This window comes from Hemiscyllium ocellatum, chromosome 3, assembly GCF_020745735.1.
Source record: "Hemiscyllium ocellatum isolate sHemOce1 chromosome 3, sHemOce1.pat.X.cur, whole genome shotgun sequence".
In the NCBI taxonomy this organism is placed as follows: Eukaryota; Metazoa; Chordata; class Chondrichthyes; order Orectolobiformes; family Hemiscylliidae; genus Hemiscyllium; species Hemiscyllium ocellatum.
In genome coordinates this window covers 106,238,727-106,263,851 of record NC_083403.1, presented here as the reverse complement: position 1 = coordinate 106,263,851, position 25,125 = coordinate 106,238,727, and the positions used below count along the sequence as shown (strand labels likewise).

The 25,125-nt window shown below is 41.1% G+C and overlaps 1 protein-coding gene across 3 annotated transcripts in view; it reads right to left on the bottom strand.

Annotated features, from left to right (window-relative positions):
* The window catches only part of gpr137ba (G protein-coupled receptor 137Ba), a 64,802-nt gene that overhangs the window by 24,978 nt on the left and 14,699 nt on the right, over positions 1 to 25,125 (bottom strand). The gene's annotated exons all lie outside the window — the stretch shown is intronic.

Here is a 25,125-nt window from a genome sequence, read left to right as displayed (position 1 = left end):
CCCTCTGGTCCTAGACCCTCCCATAAAAGAAAACATCCTCTCAGCATTTACCCTGTCAAGCTCCTTAAGGATCCTATTTTTTTCAATGGGCATACCTCTCATGCTTCTAAACTCCATGAGTAGAGTCACATAGAATGCCTACAATGTGAAGTATGCCATTCGGCCTATTAAAGCGATACTGAACCTCTGAAGAGCATCCCATTCCCCAAGCCTCTCTCCGTAACCCTTCATTTCACATGGCCAATCGACATAACCTGCACATCTTTGGACTGTAGGAGGAAACCAGAGCACCCAGAGAAAACCCACACAGATACTGGAAGAGCATGAAAACTCCATACAAGCAATTGATCGAGGGTGGAATCGAACCCATGCCCCAGGTGCTATGAGTCAGCAGTGCTGACCACTGAGCCATTAATGCTGCCCTGTTTAGCCTTTGCTATAAGACAATCCCTCAATATCAGGGATCATCATAGTGAGCCTTCTCATGTCTGCCTTTAATGAAACAATACCATTCCTTAAATAAGGGGAATGAAACTTCTCAAAGTACGTCAGGTGTGATCTCACCACTACCATGTCCAGGTGCAGTAAGACTTCCAAACTTCAAACCTCTTGAAATAAGGGATTGCATTCTGTTAGCCTTCCTGATTACCTGCTGCCCCTGTGTTTCCTGCGCAGGTACCCCCAAGTTCCTTTGTGTTGCAACTTTCTGCAATTTTTATCCATTCAAATAAAACTCTGTTCTTCTCCCTTTCAAAATCAACAACTGAACATTTCCACATAAATGTATCTTTCTTAATATATTCTGCAGAGGTGAATTGGTTAAACATGAGTTCCCTTTAACAAAACCCTGCTGATTCCTTCCCGTTACCTCGAGATTTTCTAAGCACACAGCAATAATCGCTTTAATGATCCATTTTAACACTTTCCCATTGCAGATATCAAGCTAACTGGCCTATGGCTTCCTGTTTTCTGCATCCCTCTCTTCTTGTTTAGGTGTGTTACATTTGATACTTTTTACTCCAATAGAATCTTTCCTGAATCTAGGAAATTTTGAAAAATTAACACCAAAGCATATACTAACTCGTGAGCAAATCCTTTTGAAACTCTAGGATGAAGTCCATCTGGACCTGAACACTCACCAGCTCACACTTCCATCACTTTGCTTATCACTACTTCCTGCATGATTGTAATTTTGATAAGTTCTTCTTTCCACTTCCTAATTTATAGCTATTTCACCAATCACTTATCGAATCATAAATCACAGAAGCACACTCTTCAATCCATGCCAACCAGGTTTCCCAGATTAAACTAGTTCCAGTCACCTGTACTTGGTTATCTTTCCTATTCACCTACCTATCCAAATATCTTTTAGATGTTGTAACTAAATCTTCATCCATCACTTCCTCTGGCTGTTCATTCCACATACAAACCGCCCTCTGTGTGAAAACAAATTGCCCCTCAGACCTTTTTTAAATCTTTTGTCTCTCACCTTAAAAATATTCCTCCTAGTTTTGAACTCCCCTACCTAAGGAAAAGACCTTTGCTATTCACCTTATCTATGGTCCTCATGATTTTATGAACATCTATAAAGTTATCCTTCAATCTCCTAAGCTCTAGTGAAAAAGATTGCAGCCTAATCAGCCTTTCCTTATAACTCAAACTCTTCAGTCCCAGTAACATTCTTGTAAATCTTTTCTGCACCATCTCCAATTTAATAACATCCTTTCTATAGCATGGCAACCAGAACTATACACAACTCTAAAAGAGGCCTCAACAATGTTCTGTACAACCACAAAATGACATCCAAATCCTTCACTCAATGGTTTGAGCAAATGAAAACAAGTGTGCTAAATGCCTTCTTAACCACCCTGTCTACCTGTGATGCAACTTTCAAACAACTATTAGATTAGAGTCTCTACAGTGTGGAAACAGGCCCTTCGGCCCAACAAGTCCACGCCGACCCTCCGAAGAGTAACCCACCCAGACCCATTTCCCTCTGATTGATGCACCTACCACTGTGGACAATTTAGTATGGCCAATTCACCTGACCTGCACATCTTTGGAATGTGGGAGGAAACTGGAGTACCCGGAGGAAACCCATGCAGATACTGGGAGAATGTGCAAACTCCACACAGACAGTCACCCAAGGCTGGAATCAAACCTGGGACCCTGGTGCTGTGAGACAGCAATGCATTCATCGTGCCACCCCAAACTATATACCTGAATCCCTAGGTTTCTCTATTTGACTGCACTACCCAGGGCTCTACCATTAACTGTGTAAGTCCTGCCTTGCTCGTCTTACCAAAATGCACCTCACATTTATCTTGCATCTGCCTCTCCTCAGCTCATTGGTCCAATTGATCAAGATCACTTTGTAATTGAGGATAACCTTCCTCACTATCTACCCTACCACTAATTGTGGTGTTATCCATAAACCTAATAGCCATGCTTCCTATATTGTCATCTAAATTATTTATATAAATGTTCAACAACAGTGGATCCAGCACTGATCCCTTTGGATTACTGCTGGTCACTGGCCTTCAGTCTGAAAAACTCTCCACCACCACCCTCTGTCTCCTACCTTCAAGAATTTTGTGTTCAATTGGCAAACTCTCCCTGAAATCCATGTGATCTAACTTTACTACCCAGTCTACCATGTGGACCTTCTCACAGGCCTTACTAAAGTCCATGTAAGCAAGATCTATTGCTCTGCCCTCATCTATCTTTCTGGTCACATTCTCAAAAAACTGAGTCAAGTTTGTAAGACATAATTTCCCATGTCACTAATTATTCCTTGCTTCTCTAAATATATGTAATTCCTGTCTCTCAGAATCCCCTTCAAAAACTCTCCCATCACTTACACCAGATTCACCAGTCTATAGTTACCAGGTTTCCCTTGCAGCCTTTCTTAAATTAAAGCACAACATTAGCCACCTTTCAGTCTTCTGGCACCTCACCAGGGGCTGTAGACTTCATAAATATCTTCGCTAGAGGCCCCACAATTTCTTCTCTAGCTTCCAACAACATCAGATCAGGTCCTGGAAATGTATCTATCCTTGTTTTCGGAGGCCTCCAGCACCCCCTCTTCTGTAATATGCTCTGTTTACAAGACATCAATATTTATTTCCCTGAGTTCCCTAGCTTCCATATCTTTCTCCACAGTAAATGCTGATGTGAAATATTCATTTCATATCCTCCCATCTCCTGTAGTTCCACACAGAGATGACAACTTTGATCTTTAAGGAGCCTTACTCTCTCCCTGGTTGCTCTTTTGCTCTTAATGTGCTTGTAGAATCTCTTTGGATTATCCTTAACTTTACCTTCCAAGGCTATCCCATATCCTCTTTTTTGCTAACCTGATTTCCCTCTTAAGAATGCCCCTACTCCCCTTATACTTTTCAAGAGATACCCTTGATCCCAGTTGTCTATACATGACATATGCCTCCTCCTTGTTCTTGAGCCTCAATATCTCTATTCATCCATTGTTCTCTACATCTAGCCTTCACTCTGACATGAACAGACTGCCTCTGAACTCTTGTTATCTCACTTTTGAAAGCCTCCAATTTACCAGTTGTCTCTTTACCTGTAAACAGTTTACCTCAATCAACTTTCGAAAGTTCCTGTCTCATACCATTAAAATTGGCCTTACTGCAGGTTAGAACTTTGACTTTTTACACATGGTCTATCCTTTTCCATAACTATTTTAAAACTAGTTCTGATTATCACTGATCCCAAAGTGCTTCCCCACTACCACTTCATTCACTTGCCCTGCCTTATTTCCCAAGAGAAGGCCAAGTTTTGCTCCTTCTGTAGTAGGTATACATACATATTGATAAAGAAAATTTTCTTAAAAACATCCAAGCCTTTAACACTATAGCAGCCCCAGTCTATATTTGGAAAATTGAAATGCCCCATTAGTGCAACTCTATTGTCCTTATACATACCTGAGATCTCTCTACATATTTGCTATTCAGTTTCCTGCTGACTATTGGGAGTCTATAGTACAATTCCATCAAGGTGGTTATCCCCTTATTTCTGAGTTCCATCCATATAGCTTCACCTGACAATCCCTAGGAATATCTACACTAAGTACAGCAGTAATATTTTCCCTAATCAAAAACACCCCTCCTCCCTCTTGCTTCCATTTCTATCCATCCTATAGATGGATAGGACATTAAACTCCAGAACATTGAGCTGCCAGTGCTGTTCCTCTACCAGCCACGTTTCTATAGTAGCAGTGATGTCCCACACTCATGTTCCCATATATGCCCTGAGTTCATCCACCTTACCTCATGCATTGAAATAAATGCAATTTAATTCTTCTGAGTTACCTTGTTTATTTAGGGTGTCGGTTTGGTTGGTAGACAGAGCTTGGGATAGTAATGGCTCTTCTAGTTGTTCAATGGCCATTGCCATTGCCTGCCTTGTCTGATTAACTTGCTCTCTTTAACTTCTGAATCATCCTCAGCTTTCTCTCTATTCTCAGTACTAACTAGGATCCCACCACCCTCCCTCCATACTAGTCTAATGCCTCCCGAGTAGCACTAGCAAGTCTCTCCACTAGGATATTGGTCCACCTCCAGTTCAAGTGAAACCTATCCCTATAAGTATCCTTGGTATTTTTCAGAGGAGTCAAAAACCAGCTCCCGGTTCTGATTAGAGTGGTTTGGTACAGAGATTAAATGGTATTGAGAGGCCTTTTTGTTCATATATACACAGATAAGATGTCAGGCCAAAGTGGCCATGTTTTAGAAGTGACCTGTATAAGGAAAGGGGACTGGTCAGCTCTCTAGTTGAGCATGTCAGTCCAGAACATGTTTGGAGTTCAACAGTGAGCTGTGTGGAAACAAACTCTGTCTCCTTCTGCCCTTCTAACTTCAACCTGTAAGCATTTGTTCCATTTTTTAACTGTTTTTTGAGGAGGTTTGCTTATTGAGACTGTTGTGTATATCCGGAACAAATCTAGTTTGGATAGATTGAGTTCTATAGGGGTTCTTTATTCTGTTCTTTGTGTTTCATTGTGTAATTTTGTGAATAAATTTTTTTGTCTGTTTTAAAACCTGGTAGTCAACCTTACTAACTTACTCCGGGCAATTTTCACTGCACACTTACTGAAACAAATTGCAAAGTTATGGTCTGGGCTGCCAGCTTAAGAACGTTTTGAGTGGTCTGCCCTAGTCCATAACAGATTGGGGCTCTTTGCAGGATTTTAAACAGTGAGTAATAGGTGCTCATGTCTTTATTTAGGGTGTCGGTTTGGTTGGGTAGACAGAGCTTGGGGTAGTAATGGCTCTTCTAGTTATCAAAAAATTTCTGGAAGTGGATGCTGTGACTTTGGAAGTTTTACAAAAGGTGAATAAGACCAAGCTGCAGGAATTAGCAGATGAGCTGGAATTGGAACTGCCTGCTTCTGTGAGGAAAGTGGAAATAATTACAGCATTAGCTCAGCATTTAAACTTGCTGAAGAAACCATCAGAATCTATAGAGATGGCAAGAATTCCATTGCAAATGAAGCAGCTTAAATTAACGACGGGAGGTAAGGAAAAGGCAGCAGAAATGAAACAGTTTAAGTTAAGATTAAAAGCAGAAGAGAGGGAAAAAGAGAGAGCAGCAGACCAGAGAGAAAATGAGAGAGCTTTTGAACTTCAGAAACCGACATTTAAAAAGGAAAGTCAGCTTTAAGGCTGAAGGTAATCTAAGCGAGGAAGTAATGTGAACTCATGTGGAAAAGCAGAGTTAAAACTACAAGGTTAGCAGCTGAAGGGGCTGATGATTATGAGTGGTCCATAAAACTTGGTTTGGCTTCCAGAATCAATTTCAGTCCATGAGGGATAGAAATTGGGGCAAAGAGAATTCCTCACGTGGAAAGGGAAAGGTAGATCTCAGTGAAGATCATAAGGAGAACTTACCACACAGTAAAATAGAAACCCTTGAGGGGGACAAAGAAGTTAAAAAGCTCCAACGTTTTCATTGTGATAAAGTGGGCCACACAAAATTGCAGTGTTGGTGGGCTAGGAGAAAGCCAGATGTAGGAAAACCAGACAAGCTGGAAGTTTTGCTGAACTGGTGACAAAAAACACAAGGGAAGTTAGACAACTGCCTCAGAGTGTATAAGAAGATCAGAAGTTAATTAAGGAGGAAGTGCCAGATCTGATTAAAAATATTAATGCAAGGGTAAAGTTTATTCACATAGGCCAGGAGTAGCAGGTGAAGTGGCTACAATATTAAGGGACACAGGATCCTCTCAGTCTGTAATGCTGAAAGATGAGATATGCACTCCTGAAGTTCTATTGCCAGAAAAGTTACTGGTAACAGGAATTCATAGTGAGACAAAAAGTGCTCAGTTATATAGAGTGAGGCTAAAGAGTCCAGAGAAGAGTGGAGAAATTATGGTAGGAGTACTGGACAAACTCTTAACTCCAGGAATACAATTTGTCCTTGCAAATGATATATCTGATTCACGGGTAGGTGTGCTGCCTACTCCAGTTGAGAAGCCAGTGTAGACGCAGGCAACTGAAGAAATGTATGATCTTTATTCAGGAATTTTTCCTGATTCACAAGACCACAAAGGCACAAGCTGAAGCAGGAGAGATCAAAAGGCACAGATAATGAAGCTGACTTAGCTTTATCTGATACTTCTTTAGATCAGGTAAGTGGGACAGAACAGTAGCAAGTATATAAACATGCAAGTATCTTTACCTCTGCTAAGCTTATCAAATTACAGCAGAATGATGAGAACTTAAAACTGTTGTATCCAAAGGCATTTACAGAGAAGGAGAGTGAATGCATCCTTGTGTGTTATTACTTAACAAATTATGTCTTAATGAGGAAATGGAGACCATTACACATTCAAGCAGATGAAAAATGGGCAGAGATTCATCAAATTGTTTTGCAAGTAGGGTATAGAAAGGAAGTGCCTGAACTACACAAGGATGTAGTTGAATTTTGCCAGACTTGTCATACATGTTAGCTAATTGGAAAACCACAGTCAGTAATAAAACCTACACCTTTAATACCTATTCCAGCATTCGAGGAACCTTTCACAAGAGTCTTGATTGTTGTGTGGGTCCCCTACCTCAAACAAAAAGTTGGAAAAAGTATTTATTAACAATAATGGATGTGTCAACTAGATTTCCAGAGACAATCCCATTACACAACATCGCAGCTAAAAGGGTTGTAGAAGAATTACTTAAGTTTTTTTTAACTAGATGCAGACTACCAATAGCGGTCCAGTCAGTTCAAGGATCAAATTTCACATCCAAACTATTCAAGGGAGTATGAGAGAGATGGCATCAAACACTAAAGACTATGTTGACGGCTTATGGTCAGGATTATCCAGATGATTGGGATAAGGGAGTTCCGTTTGTGCTTCTTGCAATCAGAGATGCACCGAATTAATCGACCAAATTTTGTCCATTTGAATTAATGTTTGGGCATGAAGTAAGAGGACCATTAAAATTGATTATGGAGAAATTAGTAAGTCAGAATTCAGAGACCGCCCACTTGGCCTATGTGTCAAATTTTAGAGAATGATTTAGTAGAGTTGGAGAGTTGCTAGTCAGCATTGAAAAATATCAACAGACAATAAAACAGGAAGTGGATAAGAAATCACAAATTCGTAATTTTGTAATTAGGGATAAGGTATTGGTGTTACTTCCTGTAACAGGTGAGCCTTTAAAAGCAAGGTTTATGTATCAAATAATGAGGAAATTGAGTGAGGTGAATGACTTGATAAGGACTCTAGACAGGAAGAAATCTCACAGAGTATGTCATGTGAATATGCTCAAAAGGTATTTTGACAGGGAAGGAAAGCAAAAGGAGAAGGTGTTAATGATTACAGCACAGAGGGAAGCACCAGGTTCAGAGGATTCTGAAGTGGACATTTGTTGGAGAAATTTGCCCAGTAGGTTAGAGATCACAAAACACAGCTCAAAGTGAAATTGACAAACAGTTTATTGCAAGTGATATGGCTGGAGGAGAACACAGACCAGCTGACACAGAACTGACGATCTGCACAGAGAATTTGATTTCTCTTCCAAGATCTGAGGATGAGAGCAGTTTTATAGTAATGCTGCACAATGACACTGATTAAGAAATGGGAAACTACAAGGTTTCTGGAAGTGGAGTAATTTAGTTGCAAGGATGCTAATTGGAAAACAGTTTATCGGATGAACGTCCTGTTCCTTCACACAATGCAACATCCTGACAGTATCATGGTTCCATTCATCTTCACAGGTAGGTGTTAAGGTCTTTTCTGAAGTGGTGAGGTGCTTCCATTATCCTGTGGTGCCTGTCTGTCTGTCTGTCTTGCTCTATGTGTGGCCTTGGTGTTGCTGGGTTGTAAAACTGCCCTTAGGGCTTTGAGATCTCTGTCATGTCCATGGGACTTAAAGCATATTCCATTATCTGCGTGCCGTCTGACCCAGTTCGTGAGCTGCTCAGGAATTCTGGGTGCCCTGGTACAATTTGGCCAATTTGCTTTTGTGCGCCTATTGTGGGTTAGCAAATCTTTTCCCACAGCATTCCTCAAAACAAATTGGACAATGATGAAATTGTCAAAAACTGGGATAGATTATTGAGTTACCTGCCACAAGAAAATTGAAGTGACCTGAAAGAGTTATTACTATCACATGGAGAGAAATGCAGAAATAAACTGGGAAGTACTAACCTAATTGTGCATGATGTAGATGTAGGAGTTGCTGTTCCAATTAAGCAACATCCTTATAGGCATAATCCTCTAAAGTTAGCACAGGTTCAGAAGGAGATATAGCGCATACTCCAAGATGGCATAATCAAAGTGAGTTGCTGTGACCGGAGCTCACCCATAGTCGGGACGCCAAAGCCAGATGGTACCCAATGGTTATGTGTAGACTATCACAAAGTCAACACCGTTACAAAGACTGATGCATATCCAATTTCACGGTTGGAGCACTGAGTCGAAAAGGTGGGACAAGCAACTTACATTTTTAAGTTGGAATTGCTCGGAGGCTACTGGCAAGTACCTCTGCCAGAGAGAGCAAAGGCAATGTCAGCTTTCATAATGCCATATGGAATATATCAGTTCAAAGACATGCCATTTGGTATGAAAAATGCTCCAGACACTTTTCAGAGACTGACTAATAAGGTCATTGCAGGATTACCCAACTGTGTGGTGTATATTGATGACCTGGTGATTTTTAATCACTCATTGAAGGAGCACTTGCAGTATTTATTGGACTTGTTCAATTGACTTTGGAAGGCAGGCTTGGTGGTAAACCTAGCTAAAAGTGAATTTGCCAAAGCCCAAGTCATCTTCCTGGGCCGTGTTAATGGACATGGACAAATGGCCCCATGGGATGCGAAAACAAAAGTATTTGGGGGAAATTTCCCACACCATCGACCAAAAAAAGCAGTATTAGCGGTTCCTGGGATTGAGTGGATCTTATCGAAAGTTTGTGCTGAACTTTAGCTCCACTCACTGAATTGTTATAAAAGGGCAAGAAGTTTTATGGACAGCAGACTGTCAAAAGGCATTTGACAGCCAAAAAGCTGTTAACCACTGCCCCAGTATTAGCCACACCAGATTACACGAAGCCTTTCAAAGTGGCTATCGATGCCAGTAATGTAGGTGTCAGTGCAGTGCTCCTGCAGGAGGATGATGAGGGAATAGAAGGAACTATTGGGTAATCTTCCAGGAAGTTGAACGTTCATCAACAGAAATATTCAATGGTGGAGAAAGAGACTTTGACCTTGGTGTTGGTGTTACAACATTTCAGTGTCTGTATTAACAGCAATGCACTTGAGACAATTGTATACACTGATCACAACCCATTGACATTTGTGGAAAAATTTAAGGATAAAAATGCCAGACTGTTTACATGGAGCTTATTGTTGCAACCATTCAATTTGACAATTGTGCATGTGGCAGGTCAGGAAAATGTATTGCCGTTGTGTTATCAAGACTTGAATGAGATCTGGAGGCGTTCAGTGACAGGTGTGGCACGGCCTGCATTTGTATGTGGTTGTGCATGTTTGCATGTGTCTAGTTAGTATAGTGTATATGTGTGTTTCAGATTACTAACCAGTTTGTTTTTGAAGCATTTTAAAATGAAGCCATCTTTCGGTATTGATGGTTCTTTTTCTAAGGGAAGAGGTATCACAAAGCTGGTCCCTTTTTTTATAAAAGCTGTTCCTTTTCTCAAGGATGCTGTGTCCTTGTTTTCTTTTCAGAGGCGTCATGCACCAGCTCCAAGGTCCGTTTACACTGGTTTGGTACACCCATAGTCAGGATGCCAAAGCCAGATGGTACTCAATGGTTATGTTTTTGTTTATATGTAAACAGATTGAGTGAATCCTTAAAAGAGTATAAAGGCAGTAGGAGTATACTTAAGAGGGAAATCAGAAGGGCAAAAAGGAAACATGAGATAGCTTTGGCAAATAGAGTTAAGGAGAATCCAAAGGGTTTTTACAAATACATTAAAGACAAAAGAGTAACTGGGGAGAGAACAGGGCCCCTCAAAGATCAGCAAGGCAGCCTTTGTGTGGAGCAGCAGGAGATGGGGAAGATACTAAATGAGTATTTTGCATCAATATTTACCGAGGAAAAGCTCATGAAAGATATATAATATAGGGAAATGCAGGGAGACATCTTGAAAAATGTCCATATTACAGATGAGGAAGTGCTGGATGTCTTGAAACGCATAAAAGTAGATAAATCCCCAGGACCTGATTAGGTGTACCCTAGAACTCTGTGGGAAGCTAGAGAAGTGATTGCTGGGCCTCTTACTGAGATATTTGTATCGTCGATAGTCACAGGTGAGGTGTCAGAAGACTGAAGGTTGGTTAACATGGGGCCACTGTTTAAGAAGGACAAGCCAGGGAACTATAGACCAGTGAGCCTGACATTGGTGGTGAGCACGTTGTTGGAGGGACAGGATATACAGTAGCGCCTCGACATATGAATGACCCCGTTCATGAATAAATCGGTTTACAAACAGGATTGTACGTAAAATTTTGCTTCAACGTACTTACGAAATTCAAGGTACGTTGAATGTGTGTGACCTCATGGTTTCATTGTTCTGCTTTGCTACGCGCTTGTTGAACGCAAAAGCTCTCAGGTCCCGCATGATCTCATTCAGTTCGTCTTTAGCGCGTGCGCTGTAAACAGCCGTCAAGCATTCTTACGCTAACTGAACAATGAGAAAAATTGATTCAGTTCGCGAACTTTTCAGTTTGCGAACCGAGTCCCGGAACGGATTAAGTTCGTAAGTCGAGACGCTACTGTACATGTATTTGGAAAGGGAAGGACTGATTAAGGATCGTCAACATGGCTTTGTGTGTGGGAAATCATGTCTCACAAACTTGACTGAGTTTTTTGAAGAAGTCACGAAGTGGATTGATGAGATCAGAGCAGTAGGTGTGATCGATATGGACTTCAGTGAGGCGTTCGACAAGGTTCCACATGGGAAACTGATTAGCAAGGTTAGATCTCATGGAATATAGGAAGACCTAGCCATTGTGATATAGAACTGGTTCAAAGGTAGAGACAGAGGGTGGTGGTGGAGAGTTGTTTTTCAGATTAGAGGCCTGTGACCAGTGGAGTGCCACAAGGATTGGTGTTGGGTCTACAACTTTTCATCATTTAGATAAATGATTTGGATATAAGCGTAAGAGGTATGGTTAGTAAGTTTGCAGATGACACCAAAATTGGAGGTGTAGTGGATAGCGAAGAAAGTTACCTCAGTAACGACGGGATTTTGATCAGATGGGCCAATGGGCTAAGAAGTGGGAGATGGAGTTTAATTTACATAAATGCAAGATGCTGCATTTTGGGAAAACAGATCTTAGGAGGACTTATATACTTAATGGTAATGTCCTGGGGAGTGTTGCAGAACAAAGAGACCTTGGAGTGCAGATTCATAGCTCCATGAAAGTGGAGTTGCAGGCAGATAGATAGTGAAGGAGGCGTTTGGTATGCTTTCCTTTATTGGTCAGAGTATTGAGTACAGGAGGTGGGAGGTCATGTTGCAGAAGTACAAGACATCGGTTAGGCCACTGTTGGAATATTGCATGCAATTCTGGTCTCCTTCCTATCAGAAAGATGTTGTGAAACATGAAAGGGTCCAGAAAAGATTTACAAGGATGTTGCCAGGGTTGGAGGATCTGAGCTACAACGAGAGGCTGATAAGGCTGGGGCTGTTTTCCCTAAAGGGTCGGTAGCTGAGGGGTGACCTTACAGAGGTTTATAAAATCATGAGGGACATGGATAGGATAAATAGACAAAGTCTTTTCCCTGGGGTGGGGCAGTCCAGAACGAGAAAGCATAAGTTTATGGTAAGAGAGGAAAGAAATAAAAGAGATCTGAGGGGCAACTTCTTCATGCAGAGGCTGGTACATGTATGGAATGAGCGCCAGAGAAAGTGGTGGAGGCTGGTACAATTGCAGCATTTAAAAGGCATCTGGATGAGTATATGAATAGGAAGGGTTTGGAGGGATAAGGGCCAGGTGCTGGCAGGTGGGACGAGACTGGGTTGGGATATCTGGTCAGCATGGACAAGTTGGACTGAAGGGTCTGTTTCCATGCTATACATCTCTATGACTCTGTGAGATAAGATGTCAGGCCAAAGTGGCCATGTTTTAGAAGTGACCTGTATAATGAAAGGGGAGTGGTCAGCTCTCTGGCTGAGCATTTTAGTCCAGAACTAGTTAGGAGTTCAACAGTGAGCTGTGTGGAAACAAACTCCCTTTCCCTCTCCTTCTGCCCTTCTAACTTCAATTTGTCAGCATTTGTTCCATTTTTTATTGTTTATTTGAGGAGGTTTGTTTATTGGGACTGTTATGGATATTCAGAACAGCATAATTAAGTCTAGTTTGGATAGATTGAGTTCTGTAGGCATTATTTATTCTGTTCTTTGTGATTTGTTGTGTAATTTTGTGAATAAGTTTTTGTCTGTCTTAAAACCTGGTAATCAACCTCGTTTACTCACTCCAGGTAATTTTACTGGAAACTTACTGAAACAAATTGCAAAGTTATTAGATTAGATTTTTTTATTAGATTCCTTACAGTGTGGAAACAGGCCCTTTGGCCCAACCAGTCCACACTGACCCTCCGAAGAGTAACCCATCCAGACCCATTTCCCTCTGAGTAATGCACCTAGCACTAAGGGCAATTCAGCATGGCCAATTCACCTGACCTGTTATGTTCTGGGCTACCTGCTTAAGAATGTTTTGAGTGGTTTGGCTCAGTCCATGACAGTTTTAACCTCCTATATAGCTTCCTATGTTCCTAAAAAAAACTCATCCTTTTCCCTACCTATGTCATTTGTACCAATGTATACAATTCTGTCTGCTCACTCTTCCCTTTAACAGTTTGCTATAACCACTCTGAGATGTCCTCGATCCTGGTACCAGGTCAGTAACACACAATCCTGACCATCAGCATATTTGTGGCCGCAGAATCACCTGTCTCAGTGTCCATTTTCTTATTGTCTTACATTAACGCATCATTCTCAATTTCTAAATGACCAACATACTTTAATTATACCTTTCCTTTTTAACTATCTGTAGAAACTCTTATACTACTAGCTATCTTCACCTCTTACTCTAATTTTTTCCTCCTGGTTAGTCATATTTTGCCACCATACTTATTCTGACCAATCATTTGACCTGCCGCATACCTTTGTTTAAATAGATGATCTTTTCTTTAGTTTGATGCTTTTCCCAAATTATTTAGTTATCCACAGAAATTAGGTCTTCTTTTAGAATATTTTGTATTGTCTATATTCCTGGAGTATTTGTCACTGTGATGCAATCGATTGATCCCTAGTCTGGTATTCCACTTCACATCAGCTAGCTCATCTTCGTGCCCACATAGTTACCCTTATTTACTTTAAAAATACAATCTTAGCCCCTTTCAAACTCCATGTAAAATTCAGTTACATTTTACTGTAGTTGCTATCTAGAGGTACCTTAACTCTGAGGTACTTCATTAATCCTGTCACTTTAGACAATACCAAGTCTAATATAATCTGCTCTCTGGTCGTTTTTAAAACATGCTGCTCTAAGAAGCTCTCTCAAAAGTACATAATACCTCCTCAACCAGGCTTCTACTGCCAATCTAATGTTTCCAACCCTGATTCTATGATCATTATCCCATTATTCCAAGCGTCCAATATTTCTGCTTATATTCTTTGCTCCCCCCACCCCCCCCAACTCCCCCATTGTGGTTACCATCAAAAGGCCTGTGGACCATTCCACTAGAAACCTCTTGTTTACTATTCCTTATTACCATCCAAACTGATTCTGTATTCTGATCTCCTGAACCTAAATCTTTTCTAACCATTGCACAATGTCATCCTGGATTAATTCCTCTACTACCATTCTTCCTATTTTTCTTGAAAGTCATATAACCCTCAATACTCGGGTCTCAATCCTTCTCATCTCCATTATGGCTACCAAATATTAGTTACTTCAATGTGCAATTTCTCTTTATCTATTCTGTCAATTCCTTTAATCATCTTAAGGTGTCATCTAGATTTTGTTTACCAAAATACACTTCATAAACAAGGCTAAAGGCCAAGAACGTATATGCTGGCCCAGAAATTCTGATGTCCAGTCAGTAATTGAAGCAACACAGACTGGAGTTGCCTTTTGGAAATCCTGACACTGCTGACTCCAAGGGAATTGGCTAGCTGGTGAAAAATTCTGATTGACCATGACTTGCGTCTGGAACCTCCAAAATGCATCCCTTAAAGTTTGGATAGCTATTAAACTGAGACCTCAACTCACCACTGGCAGCTTACAACACCATTCACTCAGATCCATGATATCTCAGACCCAATATCGCTGCCCACCAAACTCAACAACATCCACTCACTGCTGGTGTGACAGTTCTTGACCCAACACTGTTGGGTCTTATCCTGTTGGACTGACATCTGTCTCTTAACCGATGACCCCAAACCCACTGACCCGACACCTACCTTCTGCCCTTGCCCAACATCTTAGATCCCCACACCCTACCAACACAACCCCTGACACACTCCCTTCCCGATCTGGCAATCCCCCAACTCAACAGCCCCATTTCTGTCAGAAAAGAGATTCAGTCCTTGATCAAAATTTCAGGGTCAATGTAATGTGCACCTTTAAAATAAAATTCAAAAATGATTTTTAAAATATGCTGCATCCACTAATAGCCTCTAGGGGGAGATTTTTGTTCTGTCACTTTATGTTCTCCATTGCTATAAAACTGGTTTAGAGCATCTGAAGCACCAGGAAATCTCTGTGCAAGTATTTAGACATTTCAGTGTTTCAGTGGCAGACTAGGGTACAAGCAGATAATAGAAAAGTAACAACTTGTAATAATTATACAGTATGTTTAATATAATAAAGGATATTAAGAAACAAGATTTGATAGGAAGGAACCAACATAAAGAGGGGAGCTACAACATCGCTGGACTAGTAATCCAAACCTTGCCATGGCAACTGGTGGAACATAAGTACAATTAAATAATTCAAAAAATCTAGAAAGAAAATTAGTGTCAGTAAACAGTCTGTTATAGGTACCCACCTGACTCACTAATGACCTTTAGGGAAGGAAATCTTACCTAGTCTGCCTACATGTGACTCCAGCTCCACAACAATGTGGTCAACACTTAACTATCTGAAAGAACAAAATAAAATATACAGGCAGATAACCAAAAGCAAGGTTTTAAAAAATACCTTAAGAGAGAAAAATGGAAACATGGAATTGAGAAGCAAAGCATTAATGAGGAAATTCCTTTGCTTAGGTCTAGACAGCTGAAAGCATGGCTACCAATGGTGGATTAATATACCAAAGTCGAGGTGCTCAAGAGATTAACATTTCATTCTCTACAGCCAAGACTTTAAGATGTGGCATCAATCCAAAGAAAGATGTACAATTTATTCAGATCTCCAAATTCTCCTGGAGAGAATTGAAGACAGGATCAATAGATTCTGACTGGACGTGGTAATGAACCTTCCAGCCAAAACATCTTTTTGGATGAATTACCTCAGGTGAGTCCAAGGGGCTTCCATAATTACCTCGTGATCTTGTGCTCTTCCAGTCATATTTTACACAGAGTTCTTAAAATATTGAATTGTTGCGTGCATACGTGGCTATTGATGCAGAGACTTAAATGAAATTTATAAGGGAATTGGATAAGCATTTGAAAAGGAAGCATACAAAGGATTTGGAGAAAAGCCAAGAAACTAGAATTCCAGCAAACAACTCCAATAAAAGAATTTGCACTGATAAGAGGCATGATGCTGCTATTTCTGTAATTCTGAATTCAGTCAGCTCACAAGTTCTTATTGGCTTTCATTAATTAGTTCTGTGCTGAAACCACCAGAGAATTTTACAAATTTACACAATGGGATCACAGTAGAAGTGGAGGTGTTGAAACAGGAGGCAAAGTGCAGGCAGCTTGTTAATTATAAAAAATTAAGATTAATTAAATACTTGCAAGTAGAGGACATTTTGCTTCATTTGATCATGGGCACCACAGGCTAGGTCAACATTGTATCTCCATCCCTAGTTGCCCTTGAGCACATGATGGTGAGTTGCCTTTTTGAACCAGTGCAGACCATTGCTGAAAGTAACTACACAGTACTTCAGGGGAGGAAGTTTCAGAATTTTGATTCAGCAGGAGTAATGGCTTGCCAATCTATTTCCAAGTCAAGATGGTGAACTCCTTTGAGGGAAACTTGCAGGTTGTGGTACTCCCAAGTAGCTGCCACCCTTGTCCTTCTAGTTAGTGGGGGTTGTATGACACTTACTTAGAGTCATACAGCCATACAGAACAGAAACACACATTTCAGTCCAACTTGTCCATGCCAACCAGGTTTCCCAAACTAAGCTAGTCTCATTCCTACATTTGGCCTGTTCCCCTCTAAACCTTTCCTATTCATGTACCTGTCCAAATATCTTTGAAATTTTTAAACTGTACATGCATTCACCACTTCCTTTGGCAATTCATTCCATATACGTACCACCCTCTGTCTGACAACATTGCCCCTCAAGTCCCTTTTAAATCTTTCCCCTCTTACCTTATACCTGTGGCCTTTAGTTTTGGACACCCTCCACCTGAGGGAAAAGGCCTTGACTATTCACCTTATCTATGTCTCCCATGATTTTATAAACCTCTATAAGATCACCTCTTAGCCTCCTATGTTCCAGGAAAAAAGGAGCCAGCTTATTCAGCCTCATCTTATAAATCAATTCCTGCAGTCATGATAACATCTTTGTAAATCTTTTCTGTACCCTTTTCAATTTAATAGCACCTTTCTTGCAGCAGGATGACAGAACTGTGCATAACTCCAAAAATGGCCTCACCACAAAGGTTGCCACACTACAGGCCTGTCTGTCAAAGGCTTAGGATACAAAACCCAGAACCCAATCACCTTCATACTTCTGCCTGAATTACATTCTGGGCAGGAAGATCTAGCTTGAGCCTGTCTGTGCACTGACCATCATTGAGGATCTAAAATCTGGATTTAGGCTGTTGTCAGGAGCAACAATTTAATACATGCCTTTACTAACTACAAAACGGCTTCTTAATGCAAGTAACATAAAGAAACATGACAAAATGGCTTCTAGGCTGCAAACTAAAAATTCTGTTTAAAATGGCACCTAACTCTGCTGAAAGCTGCATTCCTGAACTAATTGAAAGAGATTAGCAAACAATGTCTTCTTCATAGTATGAATTAACTAAGTTAGATATGACATTATTGAAGTATTCTAACTGGCCTTGGGATTCAGGTGGCTAGAGATAAAAACGTGCAAAACAAGTCAGTTCCCAGAAAATATCATTGTCTCAATTTTATGTCTATTTGTTATTTTACTTCATTTTATTGGACTAACTATGAAATTAAGGCTGTACTGTATGTTACGAGACCGATGAAAGTTGTCTGTGTTTTAAGTTAATCGCACAGTTCATTCAGGGTGCACAGAGGTGCTTAACCCCCATGTTGCTGGATAACCTAAACCCAGCTGTCATAATAAAGTGCGAAATCTTGCTGAACCAGACCAAACCGCTAGTGTTTATTTGACTGGTCGCGGAACTGAGAGACCCCTCCTGGAGCTCGAGATCTTCATCATGACCAGTTAAAAGACCTACACACTTTGCTGGAGTGGAATAGATATTCAGGCTTCAAGCTACCTGGTATAGACTCCAGGATCCCTACTTCCCTCTTCAGTAATCCTACTGGAGCTGCTGGGGCTCCTATTAAGCTGCTGCCACTTTGATTGACCAGCACCTCTCGGGATGGGCAGTCTATTCAAGAGCTGCTGGATGTAAACTAAAGGGAGAAGACCCACTCAAGTCCAGCCATGTTGCTGATGGACTTTTCTGGCTGCTTTATTTTGACAAAATTTATTCAGAGAGTGGGTGTCACTGGCTGAGACAGTGTTTGTTGGCCATCCCTAGCTATCCTGGAGAAGGGAGTGATTAGTTGCCTATTTGAACTACTGCAGACAATGTGCAGTAGTTAGACTCGCAGTATTTGTGGGAAAGACTTCTGGGATGACAACCCAGTGACACTGAAGGAATATTTCTATTAAGATAATGAATGGCTTGTCTAAACTACCTTGACACTGCAACCACTTTAGTAAAACTGTGCTTCATGTTTCAAAGTTATGGGTAGATTTTCTGAAAACTCACTAATGATGGTCAGTGTAGCTTTATGGTTAGAATTCTTGTGACTGGAATCCAACTTCACTTACTTGGGCTCAGCATCTAAGCTGGTATTCCCTCCCCCTCCCCTTTGGAGATATCATATTTCAAATCACGGAGTGAGTGAAACACAAAAGAAACCTATTCAATCCCCTAAGCCTTGTGTCAGTTCAGAACTGCAAGAGCAACTCAGCTAGTCCCACTCAACTACCTCTTCCCTGTAGTCCTGCATCATGTCCCTTCAGGTAATTAACCAGTTTCCTTTGATTGAATGATTGAGTCTGTCTCCATCACACTGTTAGGCAGTGTATTGCAGCTCCTAACTACACACAGCAAGGGGAATTATAGCATTACTCTGCATGTAGTTACCAATGCTGTGGTGTATTAAAGGAGCTGTTATAGAGATGTCAAATCACATGGAACTGGAGCCTGGTTTTGTACAACTTCAAATAAATTGTCTTTGCTAAACAACTCTGTACATAGTGATGTTCAATGAAGCCTGGGTGTGTTCACTCACAAGTTTAGATCTCATCTACGACACTCCCTGTGTAAAATTATTTCTCTGCATGAGTCAGTCAACCAAAGTCTCATCTGCTCACTCAGGTAAACGTAAAAGATGCTATGGCATTATTTTTATGAAAAACAGGGGAGTTTATAGAATTTCTACAGTGTGGAAAGAGGCCATTCAGCCCATCAGGTATACACAATCCTTCAAAGAGCATTCTACTCTCTCCATGTGGCTCTACATTTCAAATAGCCAACCCCCTGAATCTGCACATCTTTGGGAGGAAACTCATGCAGACACAGGGAGAACATACAAACTCCACACAGAGAGTCACCCAAGGCTGGAATTGAACCTAGGTCCCTGGTGCTGTGAGGCAGTAGTGCTAGCCACTGAGCTGAAGTCTTCCTTGTTTCCTACTCAAAATTTATTCTCTCAAACAGTATCCCTTAGAAAACCTTATCTGGTCATTATCAGGCTGGTATATGTGGGAACACACTGTAAGTTGGCTGCAGCATTTCCCTTCAGTAAGGCAGTGACTGTAATTCAGAAGAAATGAATTGGCTGCAAAGTTCTCTTGATGCTGTATGGTTCTGTGCATGCTGACACTTTGACTGCCCGTCCCAGAAGTTGCTGCCCTGCACCGACCTCAGTCTGTGCAGCGGCAGCAAAAATTAGAGGCAATATAGATTAAGATGTCCTGTGGTCGTGAAAAGTGCTTTAGAACAGTCACAAAGATGTGCGGGTCAGGTGAATTGGCCAAGCTAAATTGCCCGTAGTGTTAGGTAAGGGGTAAATGTAGGGGTATGGGTGGGTTGCGCTTCGGCGGGTCGGTGTGGACTTGTTGGGCCGAAGGGCCTGTTTCCACACTGTAAGTCTAATCTAATCTAATCTAAAAATGCAAATGCTTTATGTTTTCTGAGCCTCAGGAAATCATCTCTATATTACCCACTAATTTCTGCCCATTTCCTGGCATGTGCTCCTGTTCTGTGCAGGAACTCTCCTGAAAAACTTGTCTTTTTGTTCTTTCACTTCAGTTTTTCATTCTGCTTTATTTTCAGATTTGAATTGCCTGAACTGAATTAGTATGGCAAGGAACACAAAATATCCTTTGTAAAGAAGGATTAGCATGAAGCAGTTTGAATAGGTTGATTCAGTCACTTAAATAATTTCAGTTCATGTTTACCCAGGAAATACTCAAACAAGACCTCAATCTTCAATCAGACTGGAAAGAAAGACTTTTGTTTATATAGTGCCTCTCAAGACAGGGCATCGCAGTGCTCTTTGCATTTTTTATATATTTGAAATATAGTCAATACTGAAACATGGGGAACAAATTTTGTATTAAATTCCACAAACTAGTTGATTCAATAAATGAACAGATTACCCATTTTGCATTCAGCTGAGAGGGCAGTCAGGACTTCAGTTTAACATTTCATCCAAAAAAATAGTATCTGCAACTGTGCAGTATTCCCTCAGCATTCCTTCAAAACAGCAGTCAATCCCCAGGTGGACGAAGGAAATGCTTCAGTGATACCCTCAAGGCCTAACTGTTAAAATGCAGCATTCCTACCATCAGCTGGGAATCACTGGTCCAAGACTGTCCAAAGTGGAGGAAGAGCATCAAATGTCTTGAGACTTGCCGTCAGGAAAAAGCAGGCAAATCTCGGCAAAAAGCCAGGCAAAAACAGTGAAAGGAACATGCTGCCACACTAACACCACACCCAGCCTTTCCCTCAACCACCTTCTACCCAAGTGGAACAAAGTCTGCAGTAGCCACATCGGTCTGTACAGTCACCTACAGACTCACCCTGAGAGTGGAAGAGAGTCATCCTCAACTGTGAAGGACCCCAATGGTGATCATGATTCCCTCAGCATTGCATGCTATTATGAAATCATGCTTTGATGGGTACAAATCAACAACTGATCTATTAGAGAGACCATTAAACAATGAATGGCATGTCTAAACTACCCTGACACTGCAACCATTTTAGTAAAACTGTGCTTCATGTTTCAAAGTTATGGGTAGATTTTCTGAAGACTCGGTAATGATAGTCAGTGTTGACTTTACGGTTTGCACTCTTGTGACTGCAATCAGAAGTTTTAAATCCTACTTCACTAACACATGGGTTTCCTCCCACAGTCCAAAGATGTGCAGGTTCAGGGGGATAACCATGGTAAATGCAGGGTTACTCGGAGAGTGTTAAGATGGTCTTTAAAGGGTTTGTGCATCCATGATGGGCTGAATTGCCTCTTTCCACACTGGAGGGATCCTATGAATATAAAAGCAGAAATGTACTTCTGAGGTTCCATAAGGTTCTGCTCAGACCACATTTGGAGTATGAAGGGCTTTTGCCCAAAACATCAATTCTCCTGCTCCCCGGATGCTGCCTGACCTACTGTGCTTTTCCAGCACCACACTCTTGACTCTGATCTCCAGTAACTACAGTCCTCACTTTCCCATATCTCAGGAAGGATGTACTGGCCCTGGAGTGTCTTCAGAGGACGTTCACGGGAATGGTCCCAGGAATGAAAAGCTAATCAAATGAGCAAGGTTTGAGGATTCTGGGTTTATACTCGATGGAGCATGGCAGGATGAGGGGGATCTAATTGAAACATACCGAATACTGAATGGCCTCGACAGAGTAGATTTTGGGAAGATGTTTCCATCAGTAGGAGAGACTAGGACCCAAGGGTATCGCCTTACAGTAAAGGGAAGACCTTTTAGAATGGAGATGAGGAGAAATTTCTTTAGCCAAAGAGTGGTGAATCTATGGAATTAATTACCATAGAAGGCTGTGGAGGCCAGGTCATTGAGAATACTTAAGTCTGAGAAAGATAGGTTCTTGAATATCAAGGGGATGAAGGGTTACTGCAAGAAAGCAGGAGAATGAGGATGAGAAACTTATCAGCCATGATTAACTGGCCTAACTTCTGCTCCTATGTCTTGTGGTCTCAAACTCCATTTCAATTACTTGGAATCACAGTCAAAGATGGCTATGCATTAAGCATCACAATCTAATTCCAAATCCATTGAAATGGAAACTAGAGACAGAATCTTACAAAGATGTGAATAATGTGGACAATGTTGAGATTTCAAAATCCAGCAAAGGCCTATCTCGATGTTAGGTGCATTTGCTTCATCTTCTATGCTTTTGTTGAGCGGCATGGTGAGCTTCTCTTTAGGCAGCAGCAAGTTCCCATTTAAGCAGATTCCAGCTTATTCAAGCCACAAACCACCTTATTAATATTCAGCTTACTATCTTCCTACACATCAAACAAACTAGATGTCAAGAAATCATGACCTGAAAGTAGGAGTGGGTACCTGGTGACTTCAGATTACCAATTACTCCAAAGGACCTCATATTGGACACTGGGCCACAACAGCTCAGAGCATGCCACTTGGTCACTGGCTACATGTGCCCCATGTTCATGAATATTGGCGTTTGACATGTGCCAGCCTCCAAGAAGCATCATGGCATATCTCTGATCCACTTGTAGTACACTTTTATATTTGAATGCTGCACCAGCAACTGTTATTGTAATGGTGAAGCAAGGGCACTGTGCACTCAGGGACATGCACCCAGTGCACAGAGTGGACCAAGCTGCATCCCTAGGCTCTTCACTTGCTGTCATAGAGCTCACTCACTCTCAGCTTGCCTGGATGCTCACAACATCCCTGCTTAACATTGCTATGATTTGCCGTGCCTTTGGGCACTTTACCCCTCAGCCTGAGATACTGGGCTCTTATTACTTTAAGAGTGGTGCTGGAAAAGCACGGCAAGTCAGGCAGCAATCGAGGAGCAGGAAATTTCCTGATGAAGGGCTTTTGCCTGAAACGTCGATTTTCCTGCTCCTCGGATACTGCCTGACCTGCTGCGCTTTTCCAGCACCACTCTAATCTCCAGCATCTGCAGTACCCACTTCTGCCTTACATTACTTTAATCTTGCTGTGTCAGAGTTGTCAGCAGACCTCAAATAGAATTCAGAATAAGGTAGATAAACTGATGGCCCAAATTGAAGTAAATGAATATTATCTCATAGTCATTACGGAAACATGATTACAAGGAGATCAAAACTAAGCACTTAACACTGGGAGATATTTAACCTTTTGGAAAGACAAGAGATGGAAAAGATGGTGGGATAACACTGTTAACAAGAAATGAAATGACTTGTGAAGGACAATCTAGGCTCAGAAGATGTGGATTTGGTTAGATATAAAACAGCAAGGGAAAGAAGACAGTGGTAACAGTAATGTACAGAATCTTCCAAACGGTAGCCACTCTGTAGGAAAGTCTTTAAACAATAAATAGTTGGAGCATGTAGAAAGTATAGCGTAATAATTATAGGTGACTTTAATCTTCATGTTGATTGTGTTAATTGAATTGGAAAATTTGGCTATGACAACAAATTCACGTAACGTATTAGGTCTAGTTTCTGGAACGGTACGTCATGGGGCCAGCCAGCGAGCAGTCTACCTCAGATCCGGTGATGGGTAATGGGGCAGGTTTAATAAATAACCCCAGAGTAAAATTTCCCCTAGAAAGTAGTGATCTAGGGTGGCACGGTGGCTCAGTGGTTAGCACTGTTGCCTCACAGAGCCAGGAACCCTCGTTCGATTCTAGCCTCAGGCAACTGTACGGAGTTTGTACATTCTCCCCATGTCTGTGTGGATTTCCTCCAGGAGCTCCAGTTTCATTCCATAATCCAAACATGTACAAGTTAAGTGAATTGGTCATGCTAAATTGCCCATAGTGTTCAGGGATCTGTAGTTAGTCAGGGGTAAATGTAGAGTAGTAGGGAATCGGTCTGGATGGGTTACTCTTCGGTGCGTCAGTGTGGACGCTGGGCCAAAGGGCCTGTTTTCCACACTGTATGGACTCTAGCATAACATGATAGATTTTAATATTCCGTTTGAGAGTGAGAAACAAGGGTCGAAAACAATTGTGTTCAACTGAAATAAAGAGAATTACAATGAAATGAGGACAGTGTTAGTTAAAGTGGTTAGATTAGCAGGAATGACAGTAAGCAAGCAATGGTAAACATTTAAGGAGGTCATTCATGACTCTCAGCAAAAATGCAAACCAGTAAGGAGGAAAGGTTCTAAGAGAGTGACACTCCTATTCAAAAAGGGAAGAAGCTGAAAAGTGTGGAATTATGGGCTGATTAGCCTAACATCTATTGTTGGAAACGTTTTGGAAAAGGTTTCCTTACTAAGGAAGCATTAGCTGAACATCTGGCAAATCATAATCTAATCAAGCAGATTCAGCATGGCTTCATGAAAGGGGAAATCATGTCTGACTAATTTATTAGAGATTTTGACAAAGTCTGAATCAGAGTGGATCGAGGGTAACCAGTAGACGTGTTGTATTTAGACATCCAGAAGGCATTGGATAACATTCCTCACATTGGATAAATATTCCATAGTGTTGAAAGTAGTATATTAGCATAAATAGAGAATTGACTAATGGACATAAAACAGACAATGGGGATAAGGGGTTCTTTTTGAGAGTGATGACCTGGAACCTGTATGGTTCCACAGGGATCAGTGCTAAAACGTCAACTGTTTAGAATATATATTAATGACTTTGAGGAAGCAAGTGTACTGTTGCCAAATTTGAAGATGACGCATTTACAGGTGGAAAGGCAGGTTGAGAGAGAGATACACGCAGGTTACAGGGAGATATTGATAGGTTATCTGTCTAGGCAGCAAGTTAGTGAATGGAGTATAATGTAGAAAAATATAAAGTTGTTCATTTTGGAAGGGAGAACAGAAGAACAGAGTATCATGTAACCAGAGAGAAATTGTAGAAAGTTGAAACACAAGGTGAATTGGAGGTATTTGTGCATGAAACACAGAAATGTAGCACTCACGTGCAGCAGATAATCAGGAAGGCTAAGGGAATGTTGGCCCTTATTTCAAAAAGGTTAGACTATCAGAGTAGGAAATCTTAC